The 26617-nt window shown below is 36.7% G+C and overlaps 1 long non-coding RNA gene across 1 annotated transcript in view; it reads left to right on the top strand.

Annotated features, from left to right (window-relative positions):
* Window positions 1-1699: 1699 nt before the first annotated feature.
* LOC309860886 overlaps window positions 1700-26617 on the top strand; it is a 443591-nt gene continuing 418673 nt past the window's right edge. The window contains exon 1 of the long non-coding RNA XR_014309687.1: window positions 1700-1845. This is a non-coding gene — a long non-coding RNA (uncharacterized lncRNA). The remainder of the gene's footprint in view (window positions 1846-26617) is intronic.

Here is a 26617-nt window from a genome sequence, read left to right as displayed (position 1 = left end):
CCTCTCCCATTACCAACATCTACCACCAAAATAGTACATTTATTACAATAGATGAACCTGTACTGACATTTAATTATCACTGAAAGTCCATAGTTTACCTTGGAATCCACATGACTCTTTTTTTAAAGATTTTTTTAAAAAATGTACTCATTTGAGAGAGAAAGAGAGAGAGCATGAGCAGGGGGAGAGGCAAAGGGAGAGGGAGAAGCAGACTCGGCGGTGAGCAGGGAGCCTGTTGAGGGGCTGGATCCCAGGACCTGGGATCATAACCTGTACCAAAGGCAGATGCTTCACTGACTGAGCCAGCCACCCAGGCACACCCATCTAACTTTTTTGAACCTCATTTGCTTCACCTATAAAATGGTTTAAGTGAGAAAACTTCTCCCATGTGCTTGGATTCTCCTGTCTCCATGTTTTAAGTAGGTAACAAGATAAGTTTTGTCGATTATTCTTGCTGTTAACCTTGAACTCTTTAGATTATATGGGCTAGAAGCCCCACTTGTTCTTTTAGTTTAGAGTAGCGATTCTCAAAATGTCCCTAAGCCAGCAGTATCAGCATTCCTGGAGGAGTCTGTTAGAAATGTCAATTCTTGGGCCTTACCCTAGACCTACTAAATCAAATGTTGGGGTGGAGCCCAGTGAGCTGTGTTTTAATCAGCCATTCAAACAGTTTTAGTGCTGCAATAGTTTGAGAGTCACTGGACTTGAGGGAAATGTTGCTCACTGGCTTAAAATTTTAATGAGCACTAATCTGGCTGAGTGGATAATCCTTCATACAGTGTCATTTAAGGAAAATAGAAAAAGGCCAATCAGAGGCTCTTTGTGGTGAGGTGAGGGCAAGGCAGTACCATGGATCAGCTATATCACAGCCACCTTTATTTTTTGCCTAGGGCTCACCCTACGCATACATTGAAAAAAATTGCTTAACCTCTGGCCTCACGGTCTTTGTTCATATCTTTGGGCAATGGTGAGAATCCTATCTCATCTGGTTGTTGTGGGGTTAAATGAGGGTGCAGGTTAAGTGCCTCCTGTAGTCTGGTGCATGGTAGGTGTTCAGTGATGGTCCCTTCCCTGCCCTCCCGGGAGACAGAGCACCATGTGTCATTACACTAGACTCTAAAGCCAGGAGGGGCAGGACCTGCGTCTCCAGGGGTCTTTGTTGCAGTCCTAGCAACTGGCCCAGATTCTGGCTCAGAACTTACTAAAAAATATTGGGTGTATAAACAAATATGAATGGGTCAAGGCGAAATAGCGAATGAATAAGGACAGTTTTATTTGATATGTTGGCTGATACACTATAAACGTGAGGAAAACTTGACTTTCTGAGACAAAGGTTAGACCTCTTCATATGAAAATTAAGGGTCAACTCTGAGGTCCGGATCAGAAGCACTCACACCTGGAGTCAGGTGGGGGTAGGAGGAAGGTAAGGGTGGGAATTTAGAATCCCTACTCCCAGCACAGCCAGGCTCTGCGTGCACACAACCGCTCCAGGGCCCCATTTCCTCCTCCTCCCTGGGCTTAGTTCTCTGGAACACCAAATCCCTGAGTCAGCTCCGCCCAGCCCCCCAGGAAGGGGCGGGCATGTGGGCGTGGCCTGTCCGCTTCCTGGTCCTCGCCCAGTAAGCGGCCGCCTCACGTGGCCTTGGCGCAGTCGCAGTGTGTCTGCAGCGTCTCCGCCGCTGTGGAGGCGGACGAGACTGTGGAGTCTCTTCAGGAGTTTTCTGGAGGTGGTAAGATGATCCTGGGTTTGCTGCGTCAGCAGGGGAGCAGGACCCGTTTACCGTAGCATTGTGATTGTCAGCGGACACCCTTCTAAGGCCCATCAGGCTGTTTGGGCTGCTTGCAGTAAGTTCTAAAATTCTTTCAGGAGTTTATTCAGGAAACTTTGGCAGAGTTCGAGGGTGTTAGTCATATGGGCTTTCGTCGTTTCATTGAGGTCACGTAGGCAGCAAAGTCAATGGTACTAGGAGAAGAAGAAAACCAGTGTATGGAGAGCAGCAGAGCTTACACAAATGCTGGAAACTCTCAAAGCCCTTGAAGCCAGACACAGGTGAATTGGGTGTTTTTCTCACATTTGCGGTATGCAAGTTTTTTTTTTTTTTTTTGGAATAGAGTATAAACTTTTGGAATGACTGAAAAAAAAAGTATCAGGGCCTTATTTTGTTTCGCTGGAATTGCATCATTGCTTATTACAACTGTATATGAGAAGGTTCTTTTTACTTGTTAGGAAAGCAGGAGTTTACTTTATAGACTTTTTTTTTTATGTTCCCAGACTATCGAGTTATAATTTCATATAATATAGGGGCGCCTGGGTGATTCAGTTGGTTAAGTGGCTTTCTTGGCTCAGGTCATGATCCCGGGGAATGAGCCCCAGTGAGTCCCTCTCTCAGCAGGGAGTCTGCTTCTCTCTTACTCTGCCTGCTGCTCCCCACCCCACCACCCCCGTTCGTGCTTTCTCTCTCTGTTGAATGAATAAATAAATCTTTTTAAAAAACTTTCATATAATGCAATTCACCCATTTTAGTGTAGAGTTTGAATTTTGGTAACTGTATACTATGGTGTAACTACGACCACAATTAAGATACAGGAACATTTCATCACCCTTAGTTTAATTAGGACTATGCAGTTGATCCTGACCCGGAACCTCAAGTAACCACTGATCAGATTTTTATCCTTGTAATTTTATTTAGAATGAGAGTACTAAGTGGACACCTACTGTATGTAGTCTTTTTGTTCGACTTTTTTCACTTAGCATTACATTATAGAGATTTGTAATTAAGATTTTTTTTTAAAGATATTTATTTATTTATTTGACAGACAGAGATCACAAGCAGGCAGAGAGGCAGGCAGAGAGAGAGGAGGAAGCAGGCTCCCCGCTGAGCAGAGAGCCCGATGCGGGACTCGATCCCAGGACCCTGTGATCATGACCTGAGCCGAAGACAGCGGCCTTAACCCACTGAGCCACCCAGGCGCCCACATTATAGAGATTTGTTTGTGTTGTATTACTGTTCTGTCCTTTTTATTGGTGAGTAGTATTCCACTGTATGAATATACCACCTGTTCATGGATATTTAGGTTGTTTCTAGTTTTTGCTTTTACAAATAAAGGTGGTATGAACGTTTGTATACAGGAAAAAAATTTAAGGGTTGTACAAGCACTTTTCATATCATTAGGTATAGGAGCCTCACTAAAATATAAGGGCAATTAAATTAGTATAGGTGTTAACAGATTCTGTATTTCAAGCTGTGATATATAATGTAGGCATCTACTGCCAAAAATGTTTAGATAGACCAGAAGCCAGGATATATCAATTTTGAAACACTTTTTGTCTCCTTTAGCTTCCGAGTGATCCATTTGTTTTTGACTTTCTTCAAACCAAGGGTTGCCAGAAAAAAAAAATCTGTAATGAACTTCTCCCTTACATTCACTTATTCTTTTCTTCTTTGTCTTTTATTTTTGTAACCATCAGATCTCTTATTTGACTTCTAATTGTATGCTAGCTCTACTAAGCACCTTACCAACTTTATCAAATTAATATTCTTAACAACCATGTTGTTACCACCCCATTTTGCAGACGGAAGGACTAAGGACTGCAATTTAAGTAACATAAGCAAAGCCAGGACTAGAACTTAAGGCTGATTTTTCAGCCTATGATCTTTCTACTGTAGCACCTGGTACAGAGAAACTTCTTTACATTTGTTTCTGGCTGGATGTGATTACCTATTGCTCATACACTTAGTGATATGGGTGAGCTTACTGGTTCTTAGAAGACTTGCAGCTAGTAAAAGAATGAAGAGGAAATTCCCAGAGCCTGAGCCATTGGAGAAGGGAGGATAGCTTTTCTCTTCAACTAACAAGTGAATGTTCCAGTATCAGGATGGAAAAAACTTAGAAGGGAAAGGCTTTGGTGATCTTAGATTTGGACGAACAAATGGCCTCCATGCTCTTTGTTGTTTCCTTCTTAACATTTGGTTGCTTCTATTCCAGTTTCCATGATTTGAACGTCAGTGTTTTCCTGGCTTCTGACGTTGGTTGTTTGTGTTCTCTCCTGCTTTCTCTTCATTTATAGAAACTTGAATTGTCTTTCAAGTTATTTCTGACCAGTCTAGGCAAAAGTGATCTCTCCTCTCAGTTCGTGGTTCTGTTTGACACTGATTAGGTACTTAATTACAGTTGCTTTGTGATAGCAATAAATTACCTAAATAAGACCTATTTAGAATTGGATAAGTATTATATTGTTCCTCAACCACAGTTGGATTGTAGAGGTCCCATTAAAAAATAGTAAGCATTTAAAATAACAATAAAAATGAAATAATAGCTAATATTTATTGAAAACATTTACTGTGTGTCATTATTTTGTCTATTTTTCATATGAACTTTATGAGATGGATACAACTATTATTATTCATGCTTTATAGATGAGGAAATGGAGCCATAGAGAGATTAATTTGCCTATGTTGATATAGCTGGAAAATAAAGTCCAAAAGGGAAAATAAAAACATAATCCTATCATGCAACCATAATTATATACTCTTAAATTTTAAATAGACTGAGGCCAGAGACCACTTTTTTATAAACTTATAGTGCTATTCAGGTAATAAATACTGAAGGTACCTTTACTGAATAGTCAAGTGCATTCCACAAAAATACTGTTGAACAAACTTGCAAAGGAGTTGAATCATATTTTCTTTTCTTTTCTTTTTTTTTTTTTTAAAGATTTTATTTATTTATTTGACAGAGAGAGATCACAAGTAGGCAGAGAGGCAGGCAGAGAGAGAGAGGAGGAAGCAGGCTCCCTGCTGAGCAGAGAGCCCGATGCGGGACTCGATCCCAGGACCCTGAGATCATGACCTGAGCCGAAGGCAGCAGCCCAACCCACTGAGCCATCCAGGCGCCCCTGAATCATATTTTCTTGACTTGCCTGTTTAATTCAGCTTCCTCTTTTCTTCTCTTATACAGCTGACTGTCCAATATGAAGTTTTCTGCTTACTGATGTCAAAGACTCTTGTTATGGAGCAGCTCTAGTTATAGGAAAAATCACACTTCCCTAGCCTGCCCTTTAACTTTTTAAAAGAAACTAGAAAGAATAAATTCCCATACTTACATAAAGCTTCCAGGTTCTAACAAATTGCACTTTTAGGAAAATTTCACTCAAGTTTAATCCCTTGTGGTTCTGTAATGTCCTCTGGAGAAAAATACCTTGAAACAGTTGTGGGTCTTTATCTCTGAAAAATTGTTCTCTCTTTGGTCCATGAAGGATTAATTTTTAAGTTAATTTTTAAAAATCATAGCTTTGACCAGATTTTCCTTTCCTGTTGAATTCTTGGTCTTTTATAATTAAAAGATTCATGCTTTTCTCTGACTCTTTCCCTTTCAGGTTTCTTAGCCTTTCTTCAAAATGTTTGTTATGCCAGTAATCTTGACTGGGAGTGCCACACAAAGTAGTGACTGAGAGCTCGAGATTTGGAATTTCAAATACCCATCACTTTTTAGTCCTGTGAGCTTGGGCAAGTTATGTAACTGCCTTGGGCAAGTTACATAATTGTCTCAATTTTCTTATCTGGAAAATGGCAACAAAATTGTTACCTACCCTACAGGGTTATTCTGAGGATTTTACAAAAAAGACACTGCATATAAGATTCTTTGCATACTGTCTGATTGATGTTTAAACACAAGAAAGGTTTTCTTTTCCCCAAAATACTATTCTCTAGAAGATTGAATGGCATTTAATAAAAAGTTCTTATGAAGCCTCTCATGAGGAATGCATTCTAAAGCGGTGTCAAAGTTTGTGGAAAACACGAAAGTCCTCACGACCTCAGTGAATGCTAGTTACTTAGAAAGATCATCTGCCATGATAACTTTAAAAAAGAAGCAGAAAAATTTAACACAGCCGTAGGAATTGTTCCCAGAGGTTTGGCCTCAGAACTTGACTGTATATCACTGTAAACAAAACTTTTGAAGAGTCTTGAAGGAAGGAAAATTCTGTATTTGGGTTTGTGGACATTAGGAATATATTTCTACAGGATGATGAGAAGTGTAAGTGCCCTAGTGTAATTCTGATGAATACTGCAGGCATAGAGTATTGTTACTGATTGCATATATACAAATTCAGACAATTTAGGCAGAAGTGAACATGATGAGCTCGGGAAGACTAAGGCATCTCAGAGTGAATTCATGGTTAATAAAGATGTGATGACAAAGATACATTTGAAGAACTTGAATAAAATTATTTCAAGTAACATCAAGGTAGTAAAGTGGAGTAATTTTGAATTAATATATTTCATATAAGATGTGATTTTTAAGCCTGAGTATAAAAATTTGGAAAATCAGTTATTAGAAGTAAATATTTAAGTCTTCTGTCTTAACGTAAAACTTTATATACTCAAATTGGCTAAAAACATTTTATGAATCTTTTTCCTGAGAAAATGGGGAAAATTCTATGCGGTGTCACCATCTGTTTTGATAGATATGGTAATAAGTTTTAAGAAATAAGTCATAATAATATCACTAACAATATATTTTTTTAAAGACTGGATCTTTTTAAAGTAATCAACTTGATAATTTGAAATAGTTCTTTCAGGTTTTTTTTTTTTTTTTTTTTGTCCCTACAAGGACTTTTTTTTTCCTTTTAATTTATAATTACCCAATCTCTTGACCTTTTAAGTTATTAAATCACATCTTCCTTGGGCACTAGAGTCTACAATGATATCTTCCTCAAAACACAGACTGTGACTGAAATTAAAACTCTTAGTGTTCCTTTTCTTCCCGTCTTAACCCACCAATGTTAAGTACAAACATAATGATACACACACATCCCCCTTCACAGTGTTAAAAAAAAAGAAAAAAGAAAAAAGAAAAAAAAAAAAAACCCTTAGTAAATTCATGATGATTTATCTCAGGGTAGAGTCTTTTTTTAATTTTTTGTAGTTTATATTAATTATTCTTTTTTTTAAAATTTTTTATAAACATATATTTTTATCCTCAGGGGTACAGGTCTGTGAATTGCCAGGTTTACACACTTCACAGCAGTCACCAAAGCACATACCCTCCCCATCAGGGTAGAGTCATATTCATAATTCTGTTTAGCACGTGCCAAGTACTTTTTAAAAAACAATATAAAAAAATACAATCATTATCCCATTTAATCCTCACAACTGCTTTCTCAGATAGGTATTAGTGTAACGCCTTTTTAATGATGAACAAACAAGGCACAGAGAGGTTGGGCGGTTTTCTCTAAGTCACATAGCTAATAAGCTGCAGAGTCAGAATTTGAACTCTGAGTGTGACTTCAGAATCCATTATAATGACTTTGATATAGTCCTGCACTGGCTAGGTGCTCTTCTTTATGCTTACCTAAAAAAAAAATAATTTTTTTAAATTATACAAAAGTAATACCTGCTAGTCATTAATGACAACAAAAATATATTAAGTTGTTAGAACCTCAAACAATGATAAGATTGATATAATTGATAATGATAGTCTCCCCTCGTCTACCAGTTTCCATAGAGACAGGTATCATTAAAGTTTGTTGTATTTTATTTCAGATAACATATCTATATATAGTGACATCACAGTAAAAAACACATTTTGTAACTTGTGACTAACCTATGTGTTATGGATGTCTTTTCATACTAGGATATGTGTCTATCTTAATTTATTTTACTGGCTATGTAGTATGAATATACCATAATTTACTTGATAATTTAAAATCATTGATATTTAAATTATTTGTAATTGTGGGAAAATAGGAAACTATATGGAATTGAGTATCCTAGTCTTACTCATCTCATTTTTCATTTTTCAGTTGAGGCACCAAACCTATATGTTGTCCTTGATACTGTCTTTTTATAATATCCCACATTCAATTCATTAGCAAATCATATTGATTTTATTTTTTAAGTATATGCAGATAGTAGTGATTTCACTGCACCTCTCAACCACCACTAATCAGTCCAAACCATCATTGCCTTTTATCTGGATTAATGTCATCATCTTCTAGCAGTCTCTCTACTTGTTAAGAGTAATGTTTTAAAACGCAGGTAAAAATCCCTCTGTTGAAAGTTCTTCAGTGACTCCCTTTCTAACTCACTATAATCCAGAGTATTTGCTATGGTCTTTAAGACCACTCGCTGCCCCATGACCCAGCATCTTACTACTTTTCTGACACTGATCTCTACTACTCTCCTTATTCTCTACACACGAACCATGTTAAAATATTTGCTATCTCTTGAGTGTAATAAGTACAATTTCTCCTTAGGGTTTTTGCATTTGTTTTCACTACCAAGAAACCTTCAGGCCTTTCCCCACCCCCCCATATTTATCTAATTCACACCTGCATTTCTCCTTTAGGTGTCTGTTCAAATGTTTTCTTACCATATTTGCCAAATGAGTGTTATACGAACATATCTTTATCCACTTGAATAAGTGCTTGTGTATAATAAATTTCTAGAACTGAGATTGCTTACTTTTGCACTGAGCGCATTTGTTCTTTTTAAAAAATCCTTTGACTTCCCGCTCCACACCCATGCCTGTTTGTTTTAGTATTCTCATGCCTCTCTTCAAAGTGGTTCTGTGGGTCTGTTGCTGCTATCTCTACTGTGGAAGGCTGGCCTGCTTTCTCTCCCTCCTGGGAGCTCTGGAGGAAAAGCAGGCACTAGGCAGCTGGTCTGATCCCCATGGGCCTCTTCACAAGGCTGTGATTTCAGGAGTGACCTTGGGGTATGACTGAGTTGTCATTAAACAATTTAATAGATGAAAGAATTTCCTTTTCATCCTTCAGCCACATTTATTTTTCCCCAAATGTCTGGCACTAAGTTGTAAATACTCAATAACACAAAGGAAAGTTGCAAAAAAAGATCAATTTATTGTATGGCTTCAAAATTTCTATTACATTGAAATTGGGATAATCAGAGAGATACCCTAAGATTTTAATAGTAAAATAAAATTAAATCCATGTCCACATGTATCTTTAAAAATTAAAGTACTTTTGCATATCTTTACTATTTTCCTTTTAAGAAAATAGTATGAATACTGTTAATTGTCAAATAATTTGTGATTTGCATTGTCTCCTGTATCACTAGGATAACAAGGATAACGTGAGTAATTGGAATTGTAAAATTATGGAATTTTTGAATTAGAAGAGCTCATTTGTTTAATCCCCTAATTTTACAAAAAAGGAAAACAGAAGTCTGTAGAGTTTAGGTGATTTACGCAAGGTCACACAGCTAGTTAATGGTACAGGTGGGTCTTCTGACTCCCCAAATAGTGCTCAGTAGCATCCATTGGACAGTGTCTCTGAACCAAGCTCTGTGCTAAATCAAGTTCTACCCACTAGATAATTCCTGTTCTTTCCAATTGTCCTGACACCCTGCAGTTTATTTAGATTACGTGATTTGGCCTCATATTTCTTCTGGAGCTAGTGGGGTAAGGATCACCCTATTAAGGTGCTTAATTTTGAGCTAATGATCCTTCTTTCTGTCTGAAGTCTTCAGGTTACAGTTTTTTCAAAGGAACTCTGTGCCGCTTGTCCTTTTCTGCTTGCTGCATGATGTGCACATCAGTGCCTCCTGCAGCCTTCCACTTTTTAATTGCCTCTCCTTCCTAATGAAGCCTGTATCAGCTCCAGTGCTAATTGAACTTCGTCCTTCATTCAGACTGTGTTATTAAACAAATAGTCACAGTGTTTGGTCTCACTTTAATAGGAGCATTGATGTTTGCTTAACATCAAAAACTTATTAGTAATCCATTGAAAAGGCAATTAATGGAGGACATGTGGGTAAGGAAATTGAACTAGTCTGCGGCACAGGACAAAGAATGGCAAAGACACTCTGGCATTCTGAGGTTTAACTGTGTGTATCCTGGTGGTTGCAAACTGATTGTTCAATTCTGGACTCCTAACCAAAATCTGTGACGTTATCATTTATATGAAGTAGCATTTACATGTCTGATATTAGACTGAAGGGCAAACTGATTGTCTCTTGGTCCCACCCACCTCTCCTCTTTAATGCACTTTTTCCAAGGCTTTTAGCATATAGAATTACATTTATCATTATAGAAAATACTGAGAGGTAAAAGGAAGTAAACATCTCATCTACAGTCTGACCACCCAGAAATAACCACTGATAAGATTTTAGTGTATACTCTTCTGTGATTCATTTTCACACATGCGTAAAGATATAAGATTGGATCACATACCATAATAACCTGTTACTTATTTTTTCATTGGTAATATGTCCTGGACAATAGAGATCTATATGTCATATTTGATAGCTTTGACATGTCCTGGTGGACAGGTAGGCTGTACTTTATTTTATCCTATTGTTGAAGGCTTAGAAACTTAAAAAGTTTCATTTATTTAATTGTTTGTATGCCCTAAATGAACATTATTACTTGGGTAAGTAAATATTAACGTTAGGAAATCAAATTGATACCCTTCTTTGTTATAAAACAGTCATCCTCCTTTGTGTGAGTATATACAGTATTTCCTGTTATTAGGCTACAGATGTAATCTTATATAATAATTCCTGTTATCAAATGTCCTGTACTTGTAATTATGCTGATAAGATAATTGAGAAACAACAGGAAGCTGATCAAGAAATATTCTTAAGATAATGGCTTTAGGTGTAAATTTCCTTCTCCTGTGGACTCATAAATGATACGTGGGTTCAAAGAGAAAACTGACTCTAAAAATATGAACTTAGTGGTATTTGGTATTTGAGTAAGGCATAGCAGACCAAATTCTTTTTATTATCCATGTTAAATAGATATGAGGGGAGAAGAACCAATAATGGGTTACTCCATTTGTTCCACAGACCTTGGATAGGACTGAAACTCCCATCTGCATTATAAGAGTCACGCATGGCTAGGTACCCAGGCAATAGTTAGTAAATGAATGGTGTTACTGCCTGGCAGGGACCCTTTTAGAAAGTGGAGTTGTTGAGAGAACCTAAATAGATACATATACTCTGGTTTAGTGAGGATTATGATGCATAAAATGTTGGTAATAGGTTTAAAAATATTAGCATAGACTGGTTTCCATGAGATCTTTTCTTATATATAAAAAATTAAATGTTATTTCTAATGTCCTCATAAAAGTAAGGCTGGAGGATTATCGATTTTTGGAGGCTTTTACTAGATGGCTTGATAGTTGACTCTTTCAAGTTTTTAGCACTTGGCCCTGGGTTTGCTGTTTACCTTGCTCAAGCAATTTGGTGTAATTAATTTTATTTTATTTATTTATTTATTTATTTATTTTTAAAGATTTTTATTTATTTATTTGACAGAGAGAAATCACAAGTAGATGGAGAGGCAGGCAGAGAGAGAGAGAGGGAAGCAGGCTCTCCGCTGAGCAGAGAGCCCGATGCGGGACTCGATCCCAGGACTCTGAGATCATGACCTGAGCCGAAGGCAGCGGCTTAACCCACTGAGCCACCCAGGCACCCAGTGTAATTAATTTTAATAGGTGTATTTACTTTTAGGGTTTATACTTTGGTGGGAAGATACCTCTAGTCAAATCTATCTCTAGTCAAAATCTCATAGAATTATTTTCTCTTTGAATTAAAAACATACAGTAGTTTAAAATAAGAATCTCCTCTATAAATTTAAATGAGGAGAACAGAATGCACAGTCTTTTAACATATTTACAACCCCATGGGATGGAAATGGCAGTTGATGAAGATCGAAAAAAACAAAAATGAAAGCAGTTGATTTGTTAGATGGTAAAATTGATGCATGTTTCTAGTAAAGAATAAATAAAAATGGAGGAAAAGAGGGCTTTAGGTAAGATCTTTTTTTGAATGCTTCCAAAAAGCTGTGAGTTGGTGCTTATCTATCAAAATATTTGGCTGCAAAGTAATCATTTATCATATTGACTGTTAGTATATGTGCTGCCAAAGCGAGCACTATCATATTGACTGTTAAAATGTAATCAGAAATCTCAGGTTGTTCCATAGGGTTATTAAGACAAAAGAAAAGAAAAATGAGTGAAGGTTGTAAAATGCTTTGTTCTCTAGCTTTCCTCCTCTTCCTTCTGTTTGCATCCACAAGTTTGTGGTAGTTGGCCTTTCGGGGTATGTTTTCGTATGGTATGGGATCTCTCACTATCTCTTAGGCCAACACCCTGTTCTTTTTAATCTGATCATTTTAAGGCAGATACAAAAACACGCTACAGTTTTGGTCAGAGGACTTTAAGATTTTTCTTAAACATTTCCCCCCTCCCCCAAATCTCAATTTTATTTGTAGTTTGTGCAGTCTGTTTCCTTATTTTTGAAATTTTTAAAAAATGATTTCTATACTCTGAATTTTGTATGCAGTACATGTTGATTGAAAATAAATTAGAAATACAAATAAAGTAAAAGCAAGAGTAATCAATAGTTCCCCAATTAAGAGATATGTCAATGTTAAATAGTTTTATTTAATTGCAGTCTTTTTTTTTTTTTTTTTCTTTCCATCATGGGTACTTGTGTGTTTATTTTTACTACTATAATAGAATAATGCTGTGATAAACCCTTCTGTCTGTACATTTTTTATACAGCTCTGATTGTTTCCTTAGGATGAGTTAAGAGTATGTTAACTTCCTCTGAAGTTTTAAAGTCACCATGGGGATGGGGCTGGAGATTGGGATTGGGGACATTGAAGCTGTTGGTTGGAGGAGGGCAGAAGTCATGGCTCTTGCAGTATTTTCTTCCCTTCTAATAATCTCTCCCAGCTGTGTGGGGATAGCAGGGAATCATTTCTGGCTAGATTACAGTTCAGAGGACCCCTAATTGATATTTTGGGTATATGGGACGAAAAAGTTGAGAAAGATTCGTATGCATATAGGTCACTCCCTAAAAATAATGCAGAAAAATGAAAGGTTATTTGAGATTATTATATGCTATAAATATTCTGATCTATAAATTTGATTTTTTTTCATTGGGGAAGATATGAATCAAGAGCATCTTGAGTATTCTTTAAAAGAGAACATGGTTCAATAATGGAGACTCACAAATGGAGGAATAAGAGAAATATGAAGTTTTGCTTTTGTAAAAATACTGAAGTGGAAAATAGAAAAGCTGAAATCAACAACAATAACAACAACAACAAAAAGCCACATCCATTTGGACTAAACTACATGTATATATAACACAACTTTCCAAGCATAAAAAGAAAACTCTAGCCAAGGGAATGAAAGAAATGCCTTTGAAAAACTGCTGAAATAGGCCTGTTGTTGAAATAGTTTTATTTCCCCTTTAGAAGATCTATTTACTACAATTCTGGGAATGAGAAGGATGATTTTGAATAAAGAATAGAGCCATTTAAGATGTTGTGCACAGTACCAGAATTTATGAAGACTAGTTCAGATTAAAACTAAATGTCACCAGCGAATAGAAGCTAATGGAAATGTACATTTCATTTATTGTATTGGGAATTGGGGAGGAGAGAAGGGATGGGCTTCTTCTTATGGGCCTTTTTTTATATGGCACTAATTTTATGGGGAGGACTTAGACCTTATAAAAGAATGTATTTCTCTCAAATCTTAGCTATTGAGATTAATTCATTAACTGGCAAGAGTTGAAATCATACCTCCTACTTGGATCTAGCACTAGGGAGAAAATTCAGATGTTTAATGTAATCATTCATATGGCAAATTTGTATTATGCACCTAATCTTTGGCAGGTGTCACTTTAGTAAAGCAGACAGGTCCTTATCTCTGGGAGCTTCTAAAACTGGGGGAAGGGTAATACATAGCAGGAGAGAGATGAGTGCCCTGCCAACAATTAAAATTTGGTGATTGGGAGATGGAGGGAGGCACATTTCAGATTGAGTGGTCAGGAAAGTCCTCTTTGTCACATTGGAGAGGGACTTCCAGGATAATTCTGCAAGTCTGCTCCCTTTTTGCAGTTTGGAGTATCTTTCCTCTTTCTGTGGCCTTTACCTTCTTGTAGAGGGCTTTACAATTATGATTTGCTTTGAAGAGCTGTAAAACTGGAATAAAGATGCAGTTTAAAAAAAGAGCTGGAAATGCATTTTTTATAAATCAGAGGCTCAGGTGTGCCATCATTTTTCCAGCTCCAAGAAAATCATAAATTATTTTTTATTAGAGGGAATTACTGCAGCTCCAGATCTTAATGATTACTGAACAGGAGCTCTTTTTTTTTTCCCCCCTCCTAAATATCAAGTAGCTGCCAGTTTTAATTTTCTTTTAGAATTTACACATTCAAAACATTGTTTTAGTTGTTGAACAAAACTGTCTCTTCACCAAGGGATGGTGCCAGAGTATGAAATGCACATCTTGGTTTCATTTCTTCCCCTCCGGCCTGATGCATGAGTAAAAACCAGTCTTGTGTTTTTATGATTAGAGGGCTAGTGTTCAATATTAATATCTATGGAAAGAATCAAATTCCAGCATTACTCTTTAGTATGTCCATGCCCAGAAATTATATAATTAGGAGTTTGAGAGAAAGTTGACCATGTTCCTGGGATCTTTACTTGATAGAACCATTTATTTTTTCTTTTTTTTTTTTTTTAAGATTTTATTTATTTATTTGACAGAGATCACAAGTAGGCAGAGAGGCAGGCAGAGAAAGAGGAGGAAGCAGGCTTCCTGGAGCAGAGTGCCCAATGTGGGAGCTCTATCCCAGGACTCTGGGATCACGACCTGAGCCAAAGGCAGAGGCTTTAACCTACTGAGCCACCCAGGCGCCCCGATAGTACCATTTCTTTAGCACAGATTATTAGTGTGGTAAATATGACATCTGGGTGTGGTAAATATGACATCTGGGATTCAAGGACAAGTAAAAGGGGAAAAAATTAACAGATACATATTCAGCATTGTTATATGTCAGAGACTGTTTTAGGGGATGGAGAAACAGTAGTAAATAAAAAGAGAAAAGAAATAGGCAGAAATTACTGCCATCATGTAGAGTACATTCAGATGGGGAGAGACATTAGAAAATCCATAAACAAATAATGCCAGATGGTGATAGATAACTAAGAAGAATTGCAGAGAAGGGATAAAGAGACCATCAGGGGGAGGTGAGGCTTATAATTTTAGAAATTAAAAAAATTGGCTTGGGAAAAATCTCACTAACTTTCTAATATAGAGGGAAGGAGGTGAGGTAGCAAGCCAATGTGAATATCTGAGTAGCTGGGAGCAGTAAGTGCAAAGGCCCTGAGGCTCATGCATACTTAGCATGGTCGAGAAATGGTAGGGAAACTGTCAGCTAGAGTAAGGGGAGAGAAAGGAAGAGTTATAGGTCATATGCTGAGAGTAGATTAGAGATCCAGATTATGTAGATTGGTAAAATCCATTATAAAGACTCTTTGGCTTTTAGTCGGAATCAAGGGAGGAGTTATTTCAGAATTGTGACCACAGGAATATTGTGATTTGACTTCATAAGAGCACACTAAGGACAGCAAGGGAGGAAGTAGAGTTTAGACCAATTAGGAGACTGGTTCAGTAATTCAGGCAAGAGGAGATGGTAGTTTGGACTAGAGCAGTAGCTGTAAAGGCACTGAGAAGTTGTCTGAATCTTGATATTTTGAAATTAGACCAACAGGTTTTACTGCTGGGGTGAATGACAGATGTAAGGTAATATAAAGAGGTGTGCATGAGTCTAATGGTTTTTCCTGGAACAACTGGAATGATAAAGTTGTTATTTGCAGAGAGTAGGAGGATGGTGTCTGTCAAGGGTGCAGGTTTTGGGAGAGGATCAGGAGCTTGGTTTTGAATATATAGGGTTTGGGATGCTTGCCCATTAGATATCCAATAGAGATGATAATCAAGATACTGGGAATGGGTGGCCCAGGTTGGAGGCATAAGTTTAGGAGCAATCAGAGCCAAATTGCGTGTTCTGTCCACTTTTGTGCACACTGTCTTCTGCGAAGTGCAGTTTGTGACTTGAATAAAAATTGTGTTTGCAGTACCCTAGAATTGTAACCCAGGTTAAAGCCAGGCCTCTCAAATTTTATCTCATGCTTAATTCTGAATTGGAAGTGATTCTGTGTTTAGTTTTGGTTTTATTAATCCACCCCCCCCGCCCCCGCCACCAAGCCCAGTCATAACCAAGTAGTTTCTTACCATTCTTCTGTAAAGGATGTGGGTGAGGGGCAAAGGGTCAGAAGGTGATTTCTCAGCCACAGGAAGGTGATACCTTTTTGAAATTCCTTTGAAAGGAGGCTCAAGAGACTTTTTTGTTACCTTTTCAATTTACCCATCTTAGAGTTGATTATGATTTTAAGCTTCATGGTGCAATAATCTGTAACATTTATATGGTACTATTATCTCTTTCCAAGTACTTTGTGAACATTTGTTAATTGCTTTCCCTATTGCCCCAGGAGGCGGGTAGAGACATATTTGCATTCATTGTAGGAGTTTCTAGGCAGTGGGGTTTTGAGCAGTGAAGTGACTGCCCATCAAACACCTGGCCAGTCAGGGATAAAGGGATTCATAATGCAAGTAATGATGATGACTTATCTCCATTAATTATTATTATCTTAGTTCCTGCAGCATTCTCCTCATAAAAGTCAGAGCCCCAAATGAAAGAGGTATTTTCTTTCCCTAGAGATCACAGCTGATATGATGAACTTGATGAACAGATGGGAGGTATTAAGTACCAAAAGGATAAATGAGGAGGAAGGCTGAAGTTGCCTAAAATACTTCTAATTATGAAACAGAGGACTGTTACCCCAGAGGACTTTAAAGCAGTACTCAGTAATCTGGTAGAGCAATAGTAGGATTACTTGACTGACTTGTTCATTCAACTTTCACTATTCTTTTTTATTTATTTTAAAGTTCACTCACTGACCAATTTATTGATATGTCCCCTATGACAGATATTTTACAGGCTTGAAGGCACATAGCAGTGTATAAAAGAGACTAACTTGGGGTACCTGGGTGACTCAGTTGGTTAAGTGTCTAACTCTTGTTTTTGTCTTAGGTCATGATCTCAGGGTTGTGAGATCAAGCCCCATGTTGGGCTCTACATGGGCCACTGAGCGTGGTTAAGATTCTCTCTCTCCCTGTGTCACCTCTTCCCTAAAACAAAACAAAGCAAAACAAAAAAGGAGACTAACCTTTGCCGGGGTGGGGATAATGAAAATAATATTTATTGAATGCTTACCATATGCTAAACCCTCTTCTTTTAATACAGATAACAAACCATTCAGTAATAGTAATCCTATAATTATCCACATTTTACAGAGAATAAAATTAAGATATAGAGAGAATAAGTTACTTGCTAGAATGTAGAGTTAAGACATGGTGGGGCTTTTAGTCCAAAGAGAACCACTGTGCTTTAGTGTTGTTTTCTACATGAAGTATTGGAGACTAAGGGGGTAGCTGGTATAAGTAATTCACCATAACTACTTAAAATGGTAAGATTCAACATATTGATCCTAATTTTTTTGGAGCTAAAGTGCATGCATCTGGAATTATGTTAACAGGTCAGAGAAAAAAAAGGTCTCATATTGTTTTTCTCCCAAGTTTTTGCCTTGGGCAAGTAGAACTTGGCTTAGTCCTTTCTCACATACTCTCTTTTCCTGTTCATCTATATTTAATGAAGGCTGCTGGTTCTTTGAGTTAGGTCTTATTTCTAGGATATGTGAGATGATAATTGAGGGCCAGCCTTAGGCAAAATTGTAAAGTATGTTGAGGTAGGAATCTTAGATATTCTCGGTCTTGCTCTATCTTCTCACCTTCTTTTTACTTACTCATATAACCCTTTCTCTGTTTTTTCCCCCTTACAAATAAAAGGAATAAAAATGACTTAAATTTAACACTTTCCTTCACAGAATAACTTTACTTTTATGTATTTCTTTTTTTTTTAAGATTTTATTTATTTATTTGACAGAACGAGATCACAAATAGGCAGAGAGGCAGGCAGAGAGAGAGAGGAAGCAGGCTCCCTGCCAAGCAGAGAGCCCAACGTGGGACTTGATCCCAGGACCCTGAGATCATGACCTGAGCTGAAGATAGAGGCTTAACCCACTGAGCCACCCAGGCGCCCAATCTTTTTATTTATTTATTTTTTAAAAGATTTTATTTATTTATTTGACAGACAGAGATCACAAGCAGGCAGAGAGGCAGGTAGAGAAAAGGGGAAAGCAGGCTCCCTGCTGAGCAGAGAGCCCGATGTAGGGATCAATCCCAGGACCCTGGGATCATGACCTGAGCTGAAGGCAGAGGCTTTAACCCACTGAGCCACCCAGGCGCCCCCAGAATACTTTTTAATACTTCAAAGAATTAAGTATGATACAGTGGAAAGAAAACAACTTTCATGTTGAATAGAACTGGGTTTTAATTCTCACTCAGTCATTTACAAAATATGGGATGCTGGGCAAAATATTTTAGTCACTGAAACCTCGTTTTTATAATCTAAGTAGCATGACATAATTTCCAATATATGTGAATTGACTTTTTCTGACTAGTGTTTGATAACTAGTGCTTAATAAATTTGATAGTGCTTAATAAATGTGTGCTGTTTGCTAATTTTCACTCAACTGATGTTTGAATACCTATTATATATGGGCTAGGTACTGGGAAGAGAAATTATGGTAGAGGCAGATATTGTGCATACTAATAAAAAAAGTTGATGAAAATAGTATTACTCTGAGCCTCAGTCACTGGAGTAGGTGTCCTCCCTTCTATCTCCTTCTCTCCTACTCCCTGCCTTTTCACTGGTGAGTACCCTGATGACTGAAACATTCTTACGGGGCGCCTGAGTGGCTCAGTCTTTAGGCATCTATCTGCCTTTGGCCTAGGACGTGATTCCAGGATTCTGGGATCTAGCCCAAGTTGGGCTCCCTGTTCAGTGGGAAGCCTACTTCTCCCTCTCACACTGCCCCTGTTTGTGTTCGTTCTCTCACTGTCTCTCTTTCTGTCAGATAAATAAATAAAATCTTAAAAACAAAACAAAAACAAAAACAAACAAACAACCCAAACATCTTCCTAGTGCCCATCAGAGCCCTTATTCTGATAAGAATGATCTCCACCTATCATTTTTCTCTTTGTCCTAAGCTTCAGGAGACTGGCCATGTATGTTGCTCCTTCTCTTTTTGTGGGTTCCTCATTATTGTTGCTTTCTAGCTTTGTTCCACTGTAAGGTGAGGAATTTGGGCATTTTGATTGCAGTACTTAGACTTTTAAAGTCTGTCCTGCACTTCCTTCCTGAAATAGTGATCACCTGAATCAGGTTCTAGTGGGAGTAGAGTGGAGGAGTAGATTCCAAAACTAAGTATTAGTAGGAAGCAGAGGAGAGGAAATTGTTTCACATAGTCTAAACTAGCAAGAAGAGCAGTGTCATTAACCAAAGTGAGGAGCCCAGAAGGAGGGAGAAGAGAAAGGTGACAGGTCTGGGCAATAGGAAGATGGTTTCATCTTTAGACTTAACCAAGTTGATATATTCAGTATTTATCAAAATAAGATATTCAGTAGTTATGTTAATAAAGATTTTTGAAAGCAGAAGCATGATTGTATATATTTCTCAAAGTAGAGTTTTATTTACTATAGTATATAGTGACTGAAGTGTTTAAAACTTGAACAGATCAGGAAAGAGACTAGAATTTGATAGAAGAGTCTGGGCTGGAAAGAGAGAGATGAGATATGGATCAAAGAGTTTTCTGCATGTGATGGTATTTAAAGCTATGAGACTGTATTAAAATATCAAGAAATGGAAAAAGGGTAGTTGGAGAAGAGGAGAGAACAGAGAAGAGCATCAGGGTTTAGTGAAAGAGCTGCTGGAGGACCTACGTTGAATTAGACACACAGAAAAATAATGGTCTCATGAGATAAGAGAGTTATCAAGACTATGAATGACTGCATAGGGATCAAAGAGCAGGGGGATTGAGAAATAGATTTAGGATTCTTTGTGATGAAGTGGTCGTTAGAAACCTTTTGGGGATGACAGTTGCCATCCATTGCTGGGATTAAGTGGTAGGGGCAAGTATGAGCTGTTCTTTAAGCTTTTGGTTGGTGAAGAGAGGAAGGGAGGCAAAAGAAAAGTAGACTTGAGTGATGCTTGGTAGATTAAGAAACAACTTCAGGTGGAGGAGAATATGTAGGTGGGAAGAGGGGGAAAAAAAGCTCGTCTCTTTTTAGAAAATGATGGTAGTTCTTCTAAGACTAGTGGGAAGAACATAGATTAGATCTGGATAAATGCTGAGGTGGATGAAATGTTTAGGATTTAAGGAGAAATTAAGATTTGATATAGGCATTTTGGGGGCTGTTACTTTTATTTTTGAACAGTAATTATTCCAGATGAGGAGGATAGCAGATATTTGTACTAGGACACATCACCTACATTTCAGTTTTCTTCAGTAATGCTGATGGGCATGTATGTCCTATAACACTTAAGTTTTAACAGTTTTATTGTTAATAGGACCTCCAGTATAGAAATTTGCGGCTTTATTTCTGAATGTATCATTGTTTTTATTGTAAATATATAGAATTGATTTTTTGTTTTCTATTTCTATTCACACATTACTTTAATCATATTTTGTCATTGAAAAATGGGTTTTTAAAAACTGGAAGCTTTTAAGGGACATGCTAACTCATTAGGTTGATTACAACTTATTAGCACCTAGTAGTTTTGTATCCCTTGTGTTTTATTGAGAATATAACCCTTTTTAGGATGATGAGAGAATCCTATTTCTATAGCTCTGTCTCTAGAGAGATAGGTAGAGAGCTGAGATTTAGGAAAGCCCAATTATTATTCATATAGCTTCAGTATCTTCTCATGTCATAGGGCTTAATAATCTCTATCTAATGTGTCTCTCAAAGCATATGTGAGAAATCAGAATTTAAAAAAAAATACTTTGAATACTTAAAATGCGTAAAGGTCTATTTTTAATATGTTATTCATAGGCCTTGGAGAAACCCATTGGTTTATTTGGAAGATCAATATTTTACAAGTTTTAAACTGTTATTTTTAAGATTTGATATTTTAATTTAAAAAGAAAGATTTTAAAGGAGGAGTTAATTTAGTATTTGGTATATTTATTTAAGTACTAAGTATAAATTTAACAGTCGGTGTTTACCATGCTATCCATTATCTAGTTAGATAACAGACTGATAGTTTCAAAGTATTTACCAAGAAGCTACTATATGTCAAGCGTTTCATGCTATATTTGGAAATGAGACTGGGAAATAAAATTAATTTGAAATGATAAAAATACTGATATGCATAGCTCAGATATATATGTAGTGTTTAGGATAAGGGAAAATCATATGGGTTGTCATAGTTTGAGACAATTCCCTTAAAAAGGAGGCTCAAGCTACATCCTGAATGATGGGAAGAATTTGAGTTAAGTGGAAATGTAAATATGAAGTTTGCACTAGGAATTGTCCGTGGTATTATTTATTTTAACTTGAAATTACATGTTTACAACAAGTTATGGCTCAGACTTTAATCATCAGCTGTCATGCCAGTATCAGCATTCAAACCGACTTTCTCACAATATACATCTCTGCACACATAGTTCATAGATAGTAAAATGTTGAAAAGTTCAAGGGGAGGCAGCTTTAGTTAGACTTGTATGGTGGGGACCTGCTTCAGCTCTAGTTAGGAGGGAATGACCCAAGGAAGTTCCTTTTGTTTCTCCAGGTAAAAAAAAAAAATGCTATTTATCTTTGAGGGATTAAGATAAACTATTAACTTACTTACAGTATAGTAAAAATAATACAAAAACTTTGTTGAATGGTTAATTTACACAGTGGTGAGGGCACTGGTCCAGTGGAAGAGGACCAAGTCTGCAAAAGCATGTTGTTTCTGAAAGAAGGGAAAGGTACTAGAAAGAAACAACAGTAAATATCCACTACTCTGTATTTGAAGACTATGTTCATTGCAACACCTGATATTCCCTACATAATTTTTCTTTCTGAGTTTGGAATGCTTTGTTCTGCAAGTCTCAGAATATTCATATTTTAACGTCATTGCCTATTGCATTAACAGAAGCACACGGAGGCTTTCATAGCTCAGTGATGTCACTAAAGGGGCATTTTGTCTTTTCTGCATCTTTTCTACAATTGCCTATTTCCTTTCTGGGGTGTATTACCTCCTGGTCACAAATGGCTGCCAAATATATAGAAATGACTGCCAAATATATAGAACCTGGTCCTGCCATGACCTGGTTCAAGGTAGGAAGAAGAAGATCTGCCAGGATGGCAAGGGAGGCAGATTGCCTTATGTTCTCCTGGCTTTTTGTCAGGCACCGAACAATTAGCACAAGCAGGAAGGACAGGGGGAGAGGGAGAGAGAGTCTCACACAGACTCCATGCTGAACATGAAGCCCCATGCAAGGTTTGATCTTACCACCTTGTAGTGGATCACGACCTGAGCTGAAACCAAGAGTCAGACACTTAACTGACTGTGCCACCGAGGCACCCCTTATTTTATTTTATTTTTAAAAATCAGCTTTATTGACTTACAATTTAGCAAATTTAAGGGTGCAAATTAAGTTTTGACAGTGGTACAGTCATGTAATCAACACCATAATCATGACACAGAATCTTTACATCATTCCAAAAAAGTGGAGATGTTTCTTTTTAATGGATCCAGGTGGAGTAGTTTTTTAACTAGTAGTATTAAAATTCTTCTGTCCATGATGATATTTTCATAGTCCTGATCCTGAGATCTTAATGAAAGCTGACATTATAGTAATAGTTACTGTTTATTAAATGTGCTAGTTACTACACTATTTGACATATTTAACTGTTTTTAACCTCCATGTATATTTGACATACATAGTTTAATTCGTGAAACAACAGGATTGGATAGGCTGTATCAGCAGGACTGCTTCTAGTCTATATTATGTCTTTGTGTGAAGTAGAAAAAGAAAGCCCCTCTAAACTGAACCCCTTTATGGGGTCCATCAACCTTGCATCTGGATGAGGCAGCCTTATCAGTTGTTCCCATTTTATGATATGAAAACATTACCTTTGAGGAGTGAATTGGCCTATTCATGGTTATATAGCTGGGGGCATATCTTGGCTTTTGACAACAGGATTTTATTCAGTAACAACTTTGGTAGGTTTCTTCATTGACTAAACAATTCCTTGTATTTCCTCATCAGGTTTTGCTTCCTTCCAGTTATCTGTTTACCCATTCTCGTATACTTATTCAGGTTTATCTCTCTCATTGATTTATTTACATATAATAATTTTCTCAGTTGTTATATTATTAATTATTACAATTACTGTTTGTTCATGGAACCTAGTATAATTATATTTATCTTTTTAGTGGAAATTAGGTTTAGATGATAATTATTACATTAATTTTTAATTGACTAGTTACTAGCAACCTATATGAATGAGTTTGTTCATATTCAGACACATAAAAAGCTCATATGTATGATAAAATAATTCTTCATAAAAAAATTTCAAACCTCTTTGAATAATTTTGTATCTTGTTTTATTAGTCATGGAAGGTTATTAGGTTCTATTAAATTGCTTGATGATGCCATAACTTAAAATGACAAATCTGGTTCACATTATATGGCTTGAATAATTTTTATATAATTTTATGATTTTAAAGCTGAGGTGGAAAATCCAGGGGAAATATCTTTGGGAATTGCAGAACAATTGTTTTGAAATAAATTGTTTGGTTGTCAGTCTGTACTAGATTTTGTCAGTGTAATCTGTAATTGGAATTTCCTTCATATTCCTGTTATTGAGAGCAAGTAAATTAAAATGAGATGTTCATTTCTTGCTATTTAAGTTCATGGTTTACTCCTCTCGTCTCTTGAAAAATAGGTATAATTAGATCTCTTGCATAATTAACTAAATATTCTGTAAAACACAGTATACAGATTAGTAAAAAACTAGAAATGTTGACAGAAAAAACTCCCAATTAGAAAGTGATGGATTAGTTTGTTAAGGCTGATACAGTATTAGTGTCATGAATTTTCAGATCCTAAGACTTTAAAGCAGGTAAGTTAACCTGGAGTATCTATTGTGTGTTAAAATCAAAGAGGCTGCTCGTTCCTTTCAGATATACTACTTTTTTGGAGTAAACGTGTGTCAGTGTTTCTTCAATTTTGTTTTAATTTCTTAAAGATAATGCTTCTTCATGAAATATCACAAGAGCTCTTTCAAGCAAAAGAAGATTTTTTTTTTTTTTTTTTTTTTCTGTATGCCAGTTCAAGGTGTAAATCTGGGACAGCACATTACTTTAGAGCAGTGGTTTCAGAGTGTGGTTCTCAGATCAGTAACATCTTCATCACCTGCAATCTGGTTCGAAATGTGAATTCTAGGGCTTCTTCCCAGACCTGCTGGATCAGAAACTGTGGGATGAGCCCAGGGATCTCTCTGTACTTTAAGAAGTTCCCTAGGAGATTCTGATGCATGCTAAGATCAAGAACTATTGCTTTAAAGTAAATTTAGTGTAGCCAAATTACCTAGGTTGTTTTAATTTAAAATATTTTACTCCAGAGAGTAGAATTGCTAAGTCACAGGGTATGGACATACTCAACTTTACTAGGTATGCTATATAGTTTTATAAACACTTTTTGGGGTGCCTGGGTGGCTTAGTCAGTTTGGCATCTGCCTTTGGCTCAGGTCATGATCCTGGGGTCCTGGGATCAAGCCCCATGACAGGGTTCCCTGCTTAGTGGGGAGCCTGCTTCTCTCTCTGCTCCTTCCCCTGCCTGTACTCTCTGTCTCAAATATATATATATATATATATATATATATATATATATATATATATATATTTTTTTTTTTTTTTTTTTTTTTTTTTTTTTCCCAAAGAAAACAAGACTGTGGGTGAGAGAACAGTAAAGTGGGGTTGGATAACTGATCACCTTCCAAATTCGAAGGGAAGCTTATTAAAATACTGATTAACAAAGCATAAAGTTAAATATACATGCTAAACTTTAATATTATAATGAAAGCTCTAAAAAACAGAGTACCCATTTTCACACCAGATTTTAAATATTTTGGTATCATCTCAGAACATAACAGAACTATCACTGCTTTTACTAAGGAAATTTTTTACCTTAAAAAGGAAATTTTTACCTTACTCAATAAATGGTGCCAAGACCATTTGTTGTTGGTCAGATGGAAAAAAGGAATCAAATTGAATCTTTCACATAAATCAGTTTCATGCAAACTAAGACCATAATGAGATATTACTATGCACATATTCCAATATATAAAATTAATAAGACTGGCAATACCAAGTGTTGGTGAGAATGTGAAGTAACTGAAATTCTCACATTGGTTGGTGGTAACACAAAAATATACAACTACTTTGAAAACAGTTCGACAGTTTTTATACAGTTAAACATAAATTTACCTCTTCTAGATATTTTCCCAAGATAAACCTATGTCCACAAAATGACTTAAATACAAATGTTTAAGGCAGCTTTATTCACAATGGTAAAAAAACTGGAAAGAGTTCATCAACAGGTAAATAGATACCCAAATTGTAGACTATACATATAATTGAAGGAATAGGACTCAGCAGAAAAGATAAAAGAAACCAGCTACTACTACGTACAATAACATGGATAAATCTCAGGTGCATTTTGCTGTGTGAAAGAAGCCAGATGCAAAATTATACATACTGTATGGTTCTATTTATAGGAGATTCTAGAGAAGATAAAACTACTTTCTAGTTATAGAACAGATCAGTGGTTGAGCTGGAGGTACTAACAGCAAAGAGATGCAAGGGAATTTTGTGAGGTGATGAAAATGTTCTACATCTTGATTGTGGTGGTGGTGAAGTGAGTGTACACTTTTATCAAAGCCCAAACTGTGGGGGTGCCTGGGTAGCTTGGTGGGTTAAGCCTCTGCCTTCGGCTCTGGTCATGATCTCAGGGTCCTGGGATCGAGCCCCACATTGGGCTCTCTGCTCCAAGGGGAGCCTGCTTCCCCCCTCTCTCTGTCTGCCTCTCTGCCTGCTTGTGATCTCTGTCAAATAAATAAATAAAATCTTAAAAAAAAAAAAAACCAAAACTGTATACTTTAATTGGGTATATTTTCTTTTATGTGAATTACACCACAATAAAATGTATAGGTTTGTATATATATATAATTTTAATATGACTGAAAAACTCAATTTTTTTTTAAAGATTTCATTTATTTATTAGAGAGAGTGGGTGAGAAGGAGGGAGAGAGTGTACAAGCTGGTGGGAGAGGCAGAAGGAAAAGCAGACTCCCCACTGCACAGGGAGTCTGATGCCTACAGGGCTCTATCCCAGGACCCCGGGATCATGACCTGCACCAATGGCAGATTCTTAACCGACCGAGCCACCCAGGCGCCGCTAAAAACTTAAATGTTAAAGACAAAACATTAAACCCCTTCTGGGGGAAAAATACCAGAAAATAATTCTGTGTTTTCTGGGTAGAAAAGAATTTTTTTTAACCAATCATAGAAATAAAAATTATAAATGAAAAGATGAATGAATATGAGCTCCCTTTTTTCTAAGATATATCAGAGTGGTAAGAAAAATTATAACCAACAGAAAGATATTTGAGATATAAAATGACGAAGTATGCATATCCAGAATATTTTAAAACTCCTATGAATCAAAAAGGACAACCCAATCAAGCAATGGGCAAAGATAAAAATAAGCAATTTACTTAAGTGCAAACATGACTGGTCAATAAATATGTAAAATGAAGTTAAGTCTCTTTAGA

Source organism: Mustela nivalis (genome assembly GCF_964662115.1).
Source record: "Mustela nivalis genome assembly, chromosome: 3".
NCBI lineage: Eukaryota > Metazoa > Chordata > Mammalia > Carnivora > Mustelidae > Mustela > Mustela nivalis.
This window is presented reverse-complemented; position numbering and strand designations above follow the sequence as displayed.